We start from the raw sequence: 15698 nt of genomic DNA on the forward strand, positions 1-15698 counted from the left end.
AGGGTTGCCCATGAGATTTAGAAAGTTGCCTCAAAATACAAAATCTCAGAATCATTGGTGTTCAAGAGGAAGTTGAGCAAGATGAACCATGTTCTCTTAAACTCAACGGGAAGGCTTCCCGGTAAGCATTAAATGCTTCACAATGTACTTGAATGAATTAAATCCTGGTTAGGGCCACATACTAGCCTTAAGGCATGTGAATCATCATCTGTGTCCCAGCTGTGAAATCTCCCCCAGTCTCCAAGTCTACAGTCTACATATCCTTTGCTTCCAATAGCCCCACCTTCAGCCCTGAGCCTTCACAGCTCCCCTGAGCCAGTGCCAGGGTGCAGGACAGGAAACAGCTTCACATGTGCTAAGTTTGCAAACAATACATTGTTCTGCTTGTAGGTTGAGCAGGGAAAGATGAAGGTGGTGCTTCTGCTCGCTTTCCTTTTCATCACAGCCCAGTGCACACCAGTGAGTAACCTCTGATGTCTCTTTCTTTAGATTAGCTTGGGTCCACACACTGTGAGCTCCAGTTATAGGAAATTCTCAGGGACAAAACAAAAAGCATGAGAGCCAAAGCCACAAACTTCATAACTAGAGTTGGTTTGGCTCTGAAAGCTGCTCTTCACCCTATTGAAGAGATTCTGCTTTTTAGAAAAATAAGGGATTTCGATCAAGATGGGGGGTGGGCGCTGTGCTAGCCACAGCCGTGCTTCTCTAGGTGGGCTTCCCTTTGGGATCAAAGGCAAAAATTTGCCTGTCTGGGTCCCACCCACCAAAATTGGATTTCATGGGTCTGGAGTGTGATCCAGGCATCAGTATTTCTCTGAACAGCCCAGGTCCTTATTCCAGGGGGCAGCGCCTCAGATGGCCAAGATGGCTCTCAGGGAGCTGTCGTGTTGGGGGACCTAGACTTGCAAACAGTCAGAACCCGAGTGGCAGGTGGTGCAGGACTGGGGCTCAGATGGCACAACGGGCAGAGTGATTATCACTGAGGACTATTGAAGATCACACGTCCTGGCATTAGACAGGATCAGTGACTGAGGATGGCGTGCAAGTTCATTCATTCTGTAAACAGGATTTTCTTGAATATCTGTAGAGATAGACAATCATATTCTGTGCCAGGACACACAGAGACCTACCCTTCAAGGAACTCAGAGTCTAAAGTTTTAATTTATTATCATCGCTGGAAGTGTCTCCATTAACTGTTTCTCTTTCACAGGTGCCAAAATCCGATTATGGACTCTTTGATTGCCTCAACATGGACGTAATTGCATTTTCTCTCTTTCGTCTTTCAATCTAAATTATGGATTATTACTGTTTCCTATAAATAGATGATTTAGGGAGAATGTATGTGACGTTTTTTAAAGTAATATTTTCAGGAACATAAAGAACAATTAAGAGGATTTTCTCCAAGGTACAAACTGAAACTCTATGGTAGGTAGAGGAAGAATCATGTGCCTGGTGTGAGTAGGGATGCTGTGGACAGTCCCTCCCACGGGGGAGACTCACCAGAACACTGCCCCCTTCAGGCCAGGAAAGGGAACAACAGGAGCTCAGCTCCCTCTTAGGTCTAAGTGAGCAACATCCCTCCCCACACACAACTTGTTCAGCAACTTCTCTTGTGCATGTAAGAAGATAACATGAGTCATACAATTACATTTGTAAATGTACCAATCTCGGATTCAAATAGAAGTTAATTAACTAGAATCCAGAAACCACAAGAGCATTTTGTTTTTCTTAAATTACTATCATGTCATTATTTTTCAGAGGGTCCATCAAAAAACAATCCCATAGTCACTACTAATGGCCCACATTGTAGACTAGGAGAATACATCCCCTATGATTTTGAAAATTTCTCACAAAACATTACACATAATAAGTTCCTTTCAGAGAACTTTATCTCAGCTGATTACTTTCTGCAGTTTGTTTTTAACCAAGCAAGCCAGCTCAGAGACAGGTCTATATTTCTACATAGCAATTGCCTTTAATACAGACTTTGATCTATAGATGAGGCCTCATGGTCCATTGCTGGCTGCCTTGCCTGTTCCTGAAGAGCCTTGGGTTGTCCCTGGAAGCTCGGCCTCTGCTCAGGGAGAGCCACCAGGCACACAGCCCTTGCAGCTGGCCTGGCTCCTGCAGCCTGCACTGCACAGTCTGCACACAAGGGCAGGGATGCAGCTCTACGTCCCTGGGCCCCTGCTGGTTTCTCACTCAAGTTCATATCTGGACTTTTTCCTATTGCTCATCTCACGTAACCCCTGACTGCCTCCTCCTCTACGGGACTGCCCTGCTCACATCACAACGAGCACAAGCTTCCATAGTCAGTCAGACCTTATAGCAATTTTGGAGATGTCTTCTTCAAAATGCCTGATAGTATTCTTCAGACATTTACAAATAGATTTGAACTTGAGCAAAAGGTCCTAATAATTATTTGTCATGTAACTGCTTTTGCCTCTTTCTTACAGAATATGAAAAAACTGGGGGACATGTTGGGATCCTGTGTAAGTGTTTGATCTTGGTGTTGGAGGGCGGGCTCAGGGAAATAAAGGGAAACAAGTAGGAAATGGGAAATTGTGTGTGTGAGTTCTGTCATCATCATCCTGGCTGTTTCCAATGTCTTCCTTTTACTAAAAAACCGAATCATTATTGATGAACTGAAAATGTTCCCCATCCTAAGAAAATTGCTAATTAATTCAAGAAGTAAAACTTGTGATCTCTGTGAAAGGCATTGTAATTTCTTGGAAATGCTGATGACAGTTACATGTTTCCTATCAAATGAATGAGGCAAAACTTATTTTAAAATTCTTTTAATTCCACATAACATGGGTTTTGAAATATTTTGTGTAGTTGTTTCTGTTTCTCTTACTTGGGGTTCACAGTGATTCTTGAGACTGTAGATTAGTGTCTTTCATCATTGGGAGCATGTTGAGCTAATATCTCATGAAACGTTACCTCTTCCCTGTCCTTGTGCTACTTTCCTCATGTGTCTCTGGCCCTTTTCTGTGTTTTCGGTGCTTTTGTTCCTCTCTGCTTCAGCCTAAATCTCATCTCTGATCCATCTTCTGGTTCATAAATTTTCTCTTCAGCTGTACTCAGTGTGATGTTAAACTTATTAATCCTTAATTTTACTGTTATATTTTCAGTTCTGTATGTCCATTTAATGCCAAAAGTTACCATCTTAGCTTGTAATCTGACAATGTTAATCATACTTATGTGAAAGTCAGTGTCTAATAACTACCCAAGATGTCCTCAGGGGATCCTTCTATTGTCAGTCTTTTTATTTTTCAGTAGAATCTTGCCTCTGCTTCCCCTCTGGATTCGTCTGGGCAGGGGCTTTGTCATTTTTGAGTCAACAGAAAACACTGTTTATGAGAACTATAGAGACAGCGTGAGGTTCCGGGTGATATTGTCTCCTGAAAACGTGGCGTGCTGTGGACGGGAGGCACAGCGTCCACACAGCACCTCACTCTACCAGAGGATGAGAAGTAGACCAGCTCCCGCTGCCTCAGCCCACTCCCAGGGGAGGCCTTGGCCTTCTATCCTAAAGCCTGGCCACTTGCCAGGTCCCCTTCTCTCTGGCAGCTCTTGAATTTGAACATGTATTGCCCAGACCTGGGAGTCTGTCACAGGCTGTGCTCAGCGTCTTCCTGCTACTTCTGGAAATGCCAAGTGCCTTGAGGGACAGAGTAGGGTCAGGTGTCTTCCTAGGATCCTTGCTTCTCTACCATTCTGGGTCTCCATTCTGCCTCCTTTAGGACTCTGTGACCTTGAAACAAATGCTGTCTTTAAAAGTATTTTATCCAACTCCCCAAAGGATTGGCTAAACCAACAAGGTTACAAATAGAATTCTTCATTTTCTTTTAAAGAAATAAAATATTTTAAATGTCATTGATTACCTCTCATGCTCATGAGGAAAAGCAGAGGTTGGTTATAAATTAATGAAACCAAGAAAATACGGCAGTGGTTGAAAATTCTTCTCTCCGTACCAATGCACTTACAATATTTTGTTGTATCAATAATAGCTATGTGATTTTACATGTCAGGCATGCATAAATGTGTTTGTCTTATTAGTTCCAGCTTTCACCATTGGAGAGGATGCTCCTAGCCGCTATGTCATCAGTAACAGAAGATGAGTATCCTGTTCCAAAATCTAGCTCGGCACCTCCCTCCTCCCCTTGAAGGAAAGAACAGTCCTGATGGATGACGCTCTCCAGGAGCTCCACGGCCATGAGCAGCTTCTTCCCCCAGGCATCCTGTGACAGCACAGTTTGAAGATCAAACACAGGGCACTGCTGCTGTGACACAGTTTGCCCTTTGCAGTGTCCTGGTTAAAGGGCAAGGCTTCAATAAAATTTCATATCGTCATATTATCCCCAGTCCAGTGTGTTTTTCCATCATTCTGAGAATTTTAAGAGGGATCAGGAAAATGAGCAAGGGACTCTGGAAACAGGGTCTTTGTGTCTGGGCAGTTATATTCCTGCCTAAGTATCGGGGGTTTTATGACAAAGGGGAACAGCACTGGGTGGGCTGGGGGAGGGGTTACCTGCATTATCTGCTGAGCTTGGGGAGCTGGGGGGTGACAGAAGGATCCTGTGTCCATCACACATTCAAGGCCTATAAGAAGTTAAGATGGGCGGTGCCTGTGGCTCAGCGGGTAGGGCGCCGGCCCCACATGCCGAGGATGGTGGGTTCAAACCCGGCCGCGGCCAAACTGCAACAAAAAAAAAATAGCCGGGTGTTGTGGCGGGTGCCTATAATCCCAGCTACTTGGGAGGCTGAGGCAAGAGAATCGCCTAAGCCTAGGAGTTGGAGGTTGCTGTGAGCTGTGTGACGCCACGGCACTCTACCAAGGGCGATAAAGTGAGACTCTGTCTCTACAAAAAAAAAAAAAAAAGAAGAAGAAGTTAAGATGTGTCTAGCAAAAATACAGGATTTCTGGCCCTTTTAAGTGAGACAGGAGTTGACAAAGCCATGGAGAAATATGCTTAAAATTTCCCTTTGCCTTACTTAGGAGGAAAGTTACAAGGGTTTCCCTGGTCTGTCTTGGAGATAAACAAATAAAAAAAGAACATCAAAGTAATTTTCCTGTAAGTTGTGCAAGTTTGCTGTGGGCAGGCCTGCTGATGAACGTCCTGGCAACAGGTACGGCTGTCAGCGGAGAACCCAATGTTCCTTGTGGGTGGCAACACTGGAAATGGGGAGAAGGGAACATTGTTTATGTCATGAGTAGAACTTTGACAATCAACCACCACAGATGGTAAATCTCTGCATACAGAAGATTCAGAGACAAAGTTCAGTACAACAGAAGAGAAAGAAGTTCACCTAATTAGAATTTGACACCTGCCTTATCTTTTTCTCAGAGTTGACAACAATTGTCTCTTTTTATCAGCTGATGGGATAAAAGTACAAAGGGCACACACAGAATTTCAAATGCTACTTGTCCGGAAGATGTGGCTATGTTTGCTCTGAGGGTCCCTGGTTTTGGGGAATCCGGATGTGTGAGCTCAGACTCTGGCCTGGCCTGGCTGTGGAACCCGAGCTCCCCCCGGTGTAATTAGGTGCCATGACAGGGCCTTGGGTGGCTGCAGAGCTGAGGGAAGCACGATGTCCCCAAACCAATCCTGAGAACAGATGGGTGCTGTCCAGGCGACGTCACGTCTGTGTCAGGCTCTTGTCAGAAAGCACCCAAAGCCACACAGTCTTTTCCAGGGTGGGCTCGAGGGCTGAAGAGATTGCCCCACTTTCATTGACTTCATCCAAACCCAATTCCCACCCACAGACCCCACCTCCAATACCGACAGCTGTCACATGAGGGACCAAGGCTTCGGCGGGACAATTTTGGGGCACACGATTCAGTCCACAGCCACCTGGGTGCTTGGGTCCGAATCCTGATCTTTCATAGCCAGGGCCCTGGGCAAATTATTCAATCTCACGGAGTGTCCGTGTCCTGATCTGTCACATGGTCATGGAAATTGGAGCAGCGTGGTGAAAGTGAGATACGGCGCAAGTTACCTCTGGTGTAATGCTCGCTAGTATTGTGGGCGTGGGACAAACAAGACTTTCCTTGGAAGCTGAGCGCCCCGCTTACCCAGAGGTTGCGCCCAGCACCACCCCCACCCCCCCGCCCCACCTGGGCTGGCGGCCGGGAGCACAGCGTGGGGCTGCACCACCCCCTGCCGGCCCCGCCGGGAAGCCCCCGCCTTTCCCTCGCCCACTCGCAGCGCCTCCCTTCCTCAGTTCTCACTGCTCAGGGGAAATCTTCAGGCGTCCTGGCAGCCATTCCTCGGTGGCCCACGAGCCTCCTCCCCTCCAAAGGCAGCTGCGTTGAGGGACTCACTCTGACCCTGCTTCTTGCTCTGCCGCGATCCCAACGCTGGGATGTGCAAGAAGGCGCCCGGGGCTGGGGTGAAATGAAAAGTGTCCACAAAGCTCCTGGACACGCCCGGCCTATGGAAAGCTCTCACGGAGGACTGGGAGGTGAGGGGAGCCAGGCGACAGTCAGGAAGAAGTCACCACCCTCCCTAGTGACCGTGGGAACAAACAAGGTGAGTGGCAGGACGGTATGGACGGGACGACCTCACCTGCACTTTGCAAACATGTGTGTTGTCCATGTATCTTGTTGGAAACAGTCTGTGCTGACACAGGGCAAAATGGTAATTGAGATTGTTTCTTAAATATATTAAGCTGTAACGATATGACACCTGGTTTGAAATTTACATATCTAAAACTATGTTTCTGTAAAGCAGAAACAAAAATTATTTCACTGGAAATCTAGAGGAAAATCTAGAGGGTAGCAGGAAAAAAGAGACTTTTATCATAAATCCTTCTCCCTTCACAGGCAATCATTATTTTAATTAATTCCTTTTCTTAAAACATTTTTTTCCCCGCCTGTAGTCCCAGCTACTGGGGAGGCTGAGGCAAGAGAATCACCTAAGCCCAGGAACTGGAGGTTGCTGTGAGCTGTGACGCCAGGATACTCTACCAAGGGGCGATAAAGTGAGACTGTCTCTACAAAAACAAAACAAAACAAAACATTTTTTCCCCTCTTATCTCCCACTCTTTTCTGAAAATGTGGTTCAGTAAGGATAAATTTTTCATTTCCTTTCAGGCTGTGGAGTTGCTCTACAGCACAATTTGTGTGTGTGTTTGTACACTCTAGATACACATGGTCATGAACAATAAGAAGGTGCTTGAAGTTAAAATAGAAATGAAAAACAGAACTTACGTTGAGTTTCAATCTTTTTAAATAATTAAATTAATTTTTCCAATCATAAAAGTCTTAAATAAATGTGATAGCAAATCAGAAATAATAAAAGCATAAAAAGCACAATAATTACTCATAATGTCACCACACGGTGGGGCACTGCTGTCTATGCTTCTTTCCTATGCCTTTCTGTTAAGGCCCCGGTATGTGTGTTTTTTAAGAAAATAGAACTGGGGGTGGCGCCTGTGGCTCAAGGGGTAGGGCGCTGGTCCCATATGCTGGAGGTGGCGGGTTCAAACCCAGCCCCGGCCAAAAAAAAAAAGTTAAGAAAATAGAACTGGGATCTAAATGAAATCCTGACCCGTGTCCTTTAAGTCTCTTCCCAAGTCACAGGTCTTTCCACAGGGCCCTGTGTCTGAGTGTGCCAGATGCACCCGAAATGACTTTACTTTCTGTTACTTTTCAGTAGTCGGCAGCATAAATAACCTGCTTTTCCACATGAATTATATTTAATTTTTAGAAGCAAAATCACCATTAATTATAGTAGACCCCTGTCATTTAACATCCCAATGAAAATAAAGGGAGTAAGAGTTCCCATTTCCTTCATAAAATTCCTATACTTAGAATGCCTTTTTTTTTTTTTAACGTAGAACGTCTTTTTCTCCAATAAGGAACACACTTGCATCTACTTTGGTCTTTATAATTATTATTATTTTTGAGACAGACTCTTATCACCCTGGGTAGAGTGCCATGATGTCATACTTTACAGTAACCTCAAACTCCTGGGCTCAAGCCATCCTCCTACCTCAGGCTTCCATGTACCTGGGACAACAGGCACCAGCCAAAATGCCTAGCTGATTTTTCTATTTTTAGCAGAGATGGGGTCCCACTCCTGTTCAGGCTGGTCTAGAACGCCTGGGGTCAAGCAATCCACCCACCTTGGCCTCCCAGAGTTCTGGGATTACTGGGGTGAGCCTCTGTCCTGGACCTATCTTTATTATTATTTTTTTTTTTTTTTGTAGAGACAGAGTTTCACTTTATTGCCCTCAGTAGAGTGCCGTGGCGTCACACAGCTCACATCAACCTCCAACTCCTGTGCTTAGGCGATTCTCCTGCCTCAGCCTCCTGAGTAGCTAGGACTACAGGCGCCCGCCACAACGCCCGGCTATTTTTTGTTGTTGTTGTTGCAGTTTGGCCGGGGCTGGGTTTGAACCCGCCACCCTCGGTATATGGGGCCGGCGCCCTGCTCACTGAGCCACAGGCGCCGCCCTTTATTATTATTATTTTGAGACATAGTCTCACTGTGTCGCCCTCAGTAGAGTGCGATGGTGTCATAGCTCACAGCAACCTCAAACACTTGGGCTAAAGAGATACTCTTGCCTCAGCCTCCTGAATAGCTGAGACTATAGGTGCCCGCCACAATGCCCAGCTAGGTCTAGAGATGGGGTCTTGCTCTTTCAAAGGCTTATGCGGAAGTCCTGAGCTCAAGCAGTCCACCTGCCTCAGCCCCCAAAGTGCTGGGAGTCCAGGCGTGAGCCAGCCCGCATGTGCTGGCATTATTATCTTTGGAGCTGTTCATTTTTACCGCTCCTATGTATATCTTTCCTAGGGCTGGTGCAACAAATGGCCACGAATTTGGTGGTATCAAACAGTACAAATTTATTCTTTCATACTCCCAGAGGCCAGAAATCCATGTGTTAGCAGGGCCACACTCCACTCAAGGCTCCAGCTTCTGGTGCTCTTGGGAGCTCCTGGGCGTGTGATAGCATCACCCCAGGAACCTTTTGTTAGTCCATTCGTATTGCTATAACAAAACATCTGTCACCCACCATCAACCAAAAAACAGACAAAGAAAAGACTCTAAAAACCAGCTGGATTTTAAACATTTTGTAAAAATCTGTCACTTAAGGCATACCAACCAGGATGTTTGTAGCCTGTAATACTTGGCTTAAAAAGCTCTGCGGCTCCCTTGGCAAGGCCAACAGAACTTGGACTCAAGAATAATTTTACCTACTCAACATTTGCTTGTGACAATTAAATATCCTGTTAATATTAGGCAACCAGTGATGGCGACTAGGTCAACAGAGACAAGAAAAATGTAAAAACCCTGAACCAAATGAAAGGACGTTACTTGAGCTCCTAAAGACACATGAATAAACACGGCACGGCACAGCTCAGCCAAAAATATTTGTTTGCTGAAAATGCCCTAACATTTTGCCACACTGATAATAAAGGAAAAAAATAAAGGACGGAAATTATTTAGCCCATCTTAACCACCTAGTGGAAGCAACCAACATGGAAATTACCCAAGTGATGGCAGCAGTGACCAGGAGAACACTGGTCTACGAACACTTTGGAGTCTTGTGCTGGTACGTGGACAGGCATCCATCCTTATGACTTCCCCATGCTCCAAGTCAGTGTCTGGGAGGATAGACGGCACTCAAAGTGTGCACACATCAGGTAAAAGTAAATTAGTACCCTCGTTCAGCCCAACCTCAACCACATCTACCTACGGGTGTCACCCCAGCCTCGCGCTTCCCCTTTATCTTCTCTAGGGTTCGCCTGTGCAACCCCCTACCCCAAGCCCTGTGACACCAGGACTCCGTCCCCGGCGCGGAGCCGCCAGCCCTTGCGCTCCCGCGCCCGGACGCGGAGCGGCCAGCCCTGCGCTCCTTCCTTCTCAGCACACAGCCGCCCCGCCTCGCGCTCCTCCCTCCTCAGCACGCAGCCGCGCCGCACCGCCCCGCGCTCCTCTCTCCTCAGCACGCAGCCACCCCGCCCCGCACCGCCCCGCGCTCCTCCCTCCTCAGCACGCAGCCGCGCCCGCCTCGCGCTCCTCCCTCCTCAGCACGCAGCCGCACCGCCCCGCGCTCCTCCCTCCTCAGCACGCAGCCGCGCCGCACCGCCCCGCGCTCCTCTCTCCTCAGCACGCAGCCACCCCGCCCCGCACCGCCCCGCGCTCCTCCCTCCTCAGCACGCAGCCGCGCCCGCCTCGCGCTCCTCCCTCCTCAGCACGCAGCCGCCCCGCCCCGCCCCGCGCTCCTCTCTCCTCAGCACGCAGCCGCGCCCGCCTCGCGCTCCTCCCTCCTCAGCACGCAGCCGCGCCGCACCGCCCCGCGCTCCTCTCTCCTCAGCACGCAGCCACCCCGCCCCGCACCGCCCCGCGCTCCTCCCTCCTCAGCACGCAGCCGCGCCCGCCTCGCGCTCCTCCCTCCTCAGCACGCAGCCGCCCCGCCCCGCCCCGCCCCGCCCCGCCCCGCGCTCCTCCCTCCTCAGCACGCAGCCGCACCGCCCCGCGCTCCTCCCTCCTCAGCACGCAGCCGCCCCGCCTCGCGCTCCTCCCTCCTCAGCACGCAGCCACCCCGCCCCGCCCCGCGCTCCTCCCTCCTCAGCACGCAGCCGCGCCGCCCCGCGGTCCTCCCTCCTCAGCACGCCGCCGCCCGCCCCGCGCTCATCCGTACAATGCAGCCGCCGGCCCTGTGCTCCAGTCAGGAGTGTTTCATCTCACTTGGTCTCTGTCCTCCCTTTCAGTTAATTCAGAGATTAAATCAGTTTAGAAGAACCTTTGCCAGGAAGGCAGCCCGTGTGCTAGCCGTGCGACCTTCCAGCGTGTTGGAGGGTCGTCACCACAAACCCAGGGTGGATAGTGGCGCGCGGCGGCTTCTGGAGTGCGCGGCATCACCAGGCACAACCCATCCACCGCGGCTCCTGCTCCTGTGCCCGGAAACTTGGGGTTGTATTTGAGAACGTCATCCAGGTTTCCCCCGCCTTCTCCAGGCTCCCTCGGGGGAACACTTCCCAGCACCACACGCCACCGCCTCCACAGGCAACAAGAAGTGTCCACGGAAATGCCCAGAGCCCCCTCCTCTCGGGCACACTCACATGGCTCTGCTGCCACTGGGTGTGAAGAGCCACTTTGAAGGGAAGTGTTCAAAGCTCAGGCCCCCGGGCATTCTCAGCTCCGGCCGTGGCCCGTCACCCCAGGTGAGGACTGCTGTCAACCGATTTTTGTAGGGAGGGGGTTCATCTTAACCACCAAGTCCTCCAGAAATGAAGTTCTTTGATAAAGAAGCTTCAAAAGACTAGAAAGGTGTTAGCTTATGCCCCATGACTCAGGCTATTTTTCACTGCCACCTAAATATAAAACTGAACTGTTGGGATCATAGGCTTAAAAAAAACACTCTGGGAAGCTGAGGCAGATGGATCGATTCGGCTTGTGAATTTGAGACCAGCCTGAGTAAAAGCGAGACCCAATCTCTACTAAAAATAGAAAAATGAGCTGGGTGTTGTGGCAAGTGCCTGCAATCCCAGCTGCTTTGGAGGCTGAGGCAGGAGGATTACTTAAGCCCAGGAGTTTGAGGTTGCTGTGAGCTGTGACAACACGGTACTCTACCCAGGGTGACAGAGACCTCTGTTCTAAAAAGTAAGTAAATAAATAAAAATAGAAGATTTTTAAAGGCCAATTTCAGGCAAAACCGGGAAGCCATAGAAACTTGCCATCTCTGTACTCCATCCTGATTTTTCCCCCCCCCCCTCATTTTTTTCCTGTCCTGTGGATTGCAATCTATTCTCAAATCGCCTCTCCCAATTCTGGAAAGGTTCTGATGTTGGTTTACACTTTTAGTCACAGTACTCTTCAGACTGTTGAGAGAACCCTGATATCATTGGTTTCCAACTTTCGAGTTGTAAGCTGCCTGAAGGAAAGAGAGCCAAGATTGTAACAAACATAATAATTTAAGATTGGAAGATTCTTTTTTTGTGTGTGTGTGTGGTTTTTGGCCGGGGCTGGGTTTGAATCCGCCACCTCTGGCATATGGGACCCGTGCCCTACTCCTTGAACCACAGGTGCCGCCCAAGATTGGAAGATTCTTTTTTTTTTTTTTTAATTTTTTTTGTAGAGACAGAGTCTCACTTTCTGGCCCTCGGTAGAGTGCCATGGCCTCACACAGCTCACAGCAACCTCCAACTCCTGGGCTTAAGCGATTCTCTTGCCTCAGCCTCCCAAGTAGCTGGGACCCCAGGCGCCCGCCACAACGCCCGGCTAGATTGGAAGATTCTTAAAGGAAAAGGCTCAAAAAGAGACTGCTACTGCAGGAAATTTTTTTTTTTTTTTGTAGAAACAGAGTCTCACTTTACCACCCTCGGTAGAGTGCCATGATGTCACAGGACTCTCAGCAACCTCCAGCTCTTGGGCTTTCGCCATTCTCCTGCCTTAGCCTCCCGAGCAGCTGAGACTACAGGCGCCCGCCACAACACCCGGCTATTTTTTGGTTGCACTTCAGCAGGGGCTGGGTTTGAACCCGACACCTTCAGTATATGGGGCCCGGCGCCCCACTCACTGAGCCACAGGTGCCACCCTACTGCAGGAAATTTTAATAGTAAAGCAATTTTCTTCACAGATAATAAAACTGATTCTCCTTCAAGTATAAATGGCTGCATTGACAAAATGTCTTCAGAGAGTAAATTTATAGAGATGATAATGGAAGTGTGAGCTAATTGTCAATAGTGAGTAAAAACCACATTAGCAACAAATTAGAAACTAAAGGTACAGCCAAGCAGGCAGACTTCTGTTACTGGAAAATTCAGCAAATACCCAGTTTGATTGTAGTACAACTGACAGACTCACTCCAAGTTTTAATGGTGTCTGGGGGCAGCAAATGAAGAGACTCAAAGGGCTAGCTCAACAGTTAGGGCTGACTCAAAAACTAGAAAGCTGACCAATAACTGCACAAGGAGATTGACCCCTGAAGTTGAAATCATTGGAGATAAAACTGTCCTGTTAGTCAAGGTGAAAAAGACAAAGCATATAGCTTGACAGATAAAATTGTCCTGTTAGTCAAGGTGAAAAAGACAAAGCATATAGCTTGATAGAAGCCTTTCTAGGAACTAACTGGTCACACAAACCTTCCAAAGCAAGAAAGACGACCCGGTGATGTCAGGCACAGTCAAAGTGAGGTGTGTACCAAATTATGCTGGTGGGCTGAGAGTGGTAGAGATTTGACAACCAGCTCCCTTGAGGGATAAAGCTGTGATTTACAATGTGGAGCATGCACTCTTACCTGGTGTTTCCTCCTTACAGATAGAATAGACACCCCAATATCCCCAAAAGCACAGATTATAAAACTTAGTAAAATTGTTGGGTCCCTTCGTGGTCGCCACTTGTCAGGTCCAATCTTGGGTGCCACTTGGCAGAGCCCCAAGACACTGGGTCTCCGCCCAACCCAGGGCTTTGGAGTCGGGACACTAGGTCTCTGGCCTGGCCCAGGAAACTGACTGGACATGGACTGCTATGCTAGCTTTCTCGGGTTAGGTCTCATTCAGGTCTCGGGTGTGGAAGCGCCTTAGAAGTCACAGTCAATATAGGTATAGATATTTTTTGCAGTTTCTGGCCAGGGCTGAGTTTGAACCCACCACCTCTGGCACATGGGGCCAGCGCCCTATTCCTTTGAGCCACAGGCACCACCCCAGAAATCACAGTCAATATTGGTAGAAGCATCTCGGCAGCAATCTCAACAGCAGTCTGTCAGTCTTCCTTCTTTCCAGCAGCTCTTCCTGAGGTTATTTATAGAAGTAACACCACAGGTGTGGGGACTGCTGTGCAGTAATATGGTGGTCTTGTCACATGCTCACGTGCGCTCGTGCTCTTTAATGAGAGACCAATGATGTTAAATGTCCATTGATGTTAAATCCCTGCCCCAATCCCTTATAGCCAAGGTATTTCTCACAGGTGTCTCCTACAATTCCCCCCTTTTGTGTATTAACAGATCATACAACTGTTCTAACTGAAATTGTCACGATTCTTATTTCCCTCTCTCTCTTTTTTTTTTCCTTTCTGAAGATCTTACTGCTTTTGCTGCCTTTTGCTTGCTGCCTTTAGCTTGCATTCTACCACACTCTTTACAACTTCCAACATATCCACAGGAACTCTAACCCCTGCACACAACACACCTTTTACTTCTCATCTCAAACTTCTTTTTTTTGCAGTTTCTGGCCGGGGCTGGGTTTGAACCCACCACCTCCAGCATATGGGGCCAGCGTCCTTACCCCTTTGAGCCACAGGCGCCGCCCCTCTAACTTCTTACATCCCAAATCTCCCATACTCTCTGCATCTTATTTACTGTGAATTGTGTTAACTGGCAAACAAAAGGTCTTGCTTTCCTAGCAACGCAGAGTGTCCCCTTTTGCTATATAAATTGTAAAGGACTAACAAAGGGTCCCACTTTCCTTGCCATCTTTGATAGCGAGAATCTTACTGCATTGACTGTCTCTTGTCACCTCTGCCAGTAGTTGGCGACCAAGTCCCACGTTTCTTGCGGTCATTGGTAGCGAAGATTCCACTGCTTTCACAACCCCTTGCTGCTCCTGCTTTTTTTTTTTTTTTTTTTTTATAGAGACAGAGTCTCATTTTATCACCCTCGGTAGAGTGCTGTGGTGTCACAGCTCACAGCAACCTCTAGCTCTTGGGCTTAGGCGATTCTCTTGCCTCAGCCTCCCAAGCAGATGGGACTACAGGCTGCTTCTGCTTTTGGTAGCTGGCAAATAAACGTACTGCCTTTTGCTACTTTGCCTTTAGCAGCTGGCGAACAAAGACACTGCTTTTCTTGCGGAATTTTTCCTTTGCTAGTTGAATTATGATAATTCCTACAAACTTCTCACAACCTTCTTATACTTGTTATCTTCTTTACTTCAAAATTCCTCACACTTCTCAAAACTCCCTATACCTCATATACATCTCATCTCAAAATTCCTTCCTTATATCTCATACTTCTCATCTCAAAACTCCTTATACCTTTTATCTCAAACTTCCCAAATTTCTTATACTTCTTACATTTCCTATCTCAAACTTCTCATACTAAACTTATTATTCCCAACAAACCTCCTACAGTCTTTCATTCCCCCAAATTCCAGCACTCCGTCCAAAGCTCCCAACACTCAGTGCCACTCTTTCACTTACTGTCTTTAATTGCTGAAGGCTTCACTTACTCTCGCTCTCTTTCTTTAGCGGCTTCTTTTACTCCCGAGTCTTAGCTTTCTGTTTTTCTTTCTAATTGCCATTCTTGCAAGACTTCACTTCCCCTGTTGTTTCTTCACCAGCCCCTTCCCTTTCAAACAGAACTCTTAACTGCCAGTAAGGGATTAGGGGCATGTTGTCTCCAAAACTACTTCCTGCTGACAACGGGTGAAGATATGGGGAAGGCAATTAGAACTTATAAACTTTGTACTATAACCTCTCCTTCTGGCTACTCCCGAGTATTTCCTTTTTCAGTCTGCATCCACTATCCCATCCTCGTTGCCACTTGTCGGAGCCTGGAAATGCCGGATCTCCAGCACCGACCTGGGACCTCTTTGGAGTTGGGACTCTAGGTCTCTGACCTGGCCCAGGAAACTGTCTGCAGCAGCTTTCTCGGGCTAGGTCTCATTCCGGTCTTGGGTGTCGAAGCGCCTTAGCAGTCACAGTCAACATTTGTAGGAGTGAGATCTCAGCAGCAACGTCAGCAGTAGT

Source organism: Nycticebus coucang, chromosome 4 (assembly GCF_027406575.1).
Source record: "Nycticebus coucang isolate mNycCou1 chromosome 4, mNycCou1.pri, whole genome shotgun sequence".
Lineage (NCBI taxonomy): Eukaryota > Metazoa > Chordata > Mammalia > Primates > Lorisidae > Nycticebus > Nycticebus coucang.